Source organism: Chrysochloris asiatica, unplaced genomic scaffold (genome assembly GCF_000296735.1).
Source record: "Chrysochloris asiatica unplaced genomic scaffold, ChrAsi1.0 scaffold00546, whole genome shotgun sequence".
In the NCBI taxonomy this organism is placed as follows: domain Eukaryota; kingdom Metazoa; phylum Chordata; class Mammalia; order Afrosoricida; family Chrysochloridae; genus Chrysochloris; species Chrysochloris asiatica.
The window spans coordinates 620,764-621,995 of record NW_006409064.1 but is presented as its reverse complement, the minus strand read 5'-3'; positions in this window follow the sequence as shown (position 1 = coordinate 621,995).

Below are 1,232 nucleotides of genomic sequence, written 5' to 3'. Positions count from 1 at the left end.
GGACATTGTTTCATTCTGCTGTGCATGGGATCGCTATGAGTCGGTTCCGACTTAATGGCACCTGACAACAACAACAACAACAGTAACAACAAACATTTTTTCCAGTCTAAAATTGATCAAACATGCAATCAAGATGCCTTGATAATAACTGGTGATTGGAATGCAAAAACTTGGAACAAAGAAGAAGATTTGGTAGTTGAAAAAATATGGTCTTGGGTATGGAAATGATCCCATGATAGAATTTTACATAACCAATGACATCTTCAATGCAAATATATATATATTCTCCCCCCCCCAACAACATAAATAGAGAATATGTAAGTGAACCTCTTTACACCACAAATTGACTACATTTGTGGAAACAGATGATGGAGAAGCTCAGTATCATCAGTCAAAACAAGGTGAGGGCCCGACTATGGAACAGACTATCAATTACTCGTGTTCAAGTTCAAGGCTGAACCTGAATAAATTAAAACAAGTCCAATTAGATTGAAATTATCATCTAATGCCAGAATAACAAACACATTCGTCTTAGAAGAAGAAATACAGCCAGAATGCTCCTTCGAAGCAAGACTTTGTCTCATGTGCTTTGGACATTCTATCAAGAGGGAACAATCCCTGAAAAAGAACATCATGCTTAAGAAAGTAAAGGGTCAGCGAAAGAGGAAGACCTTTAACTAGATGGGTTGACACAATGGCTACAACAATGGGCTCACACTTTACAAATGTGAGGATGGTGCTGGACCGGGCAGTGATCTGTTCTGTACATAGGGTCACCGTGGGTCAAAATCAACCCTAGGGCACCTAACAGTAACAACAAGAGTTAAATAAATAAGAGAAAGTCCCAGGATGACACATGGCTAAGTGCTTGGCTGCTAACTGAACAGTGGTCAATTTAGATTCACCCACAGGTGCCTATAATCTTCCAAAATGTCACTGCCTTGAAAATCCTATGGAGTGACAGCAACTGGTACTGGTAGTTCAAATTGATTCTCTGCCCATTAATTTTACGCCCCCCCCTCCCCCAATTATTTCTGCAGGAGTTGGAGGCATAGTGGTGGGTAGGGGAGGAGGGCAGAAACACTAGTCAGGAAATGGAGCTGCTTTTCTCTTCCTTTCCACTATTGTTGTTGTTGTTAGGTGCTATCGAGTTGATTCTGACCCACAGCAACCCCGTATAGGGTTTCCAAGGAGCAGCTGGTGAGCTTGAACCACCAACCTTGCAGTTCAAA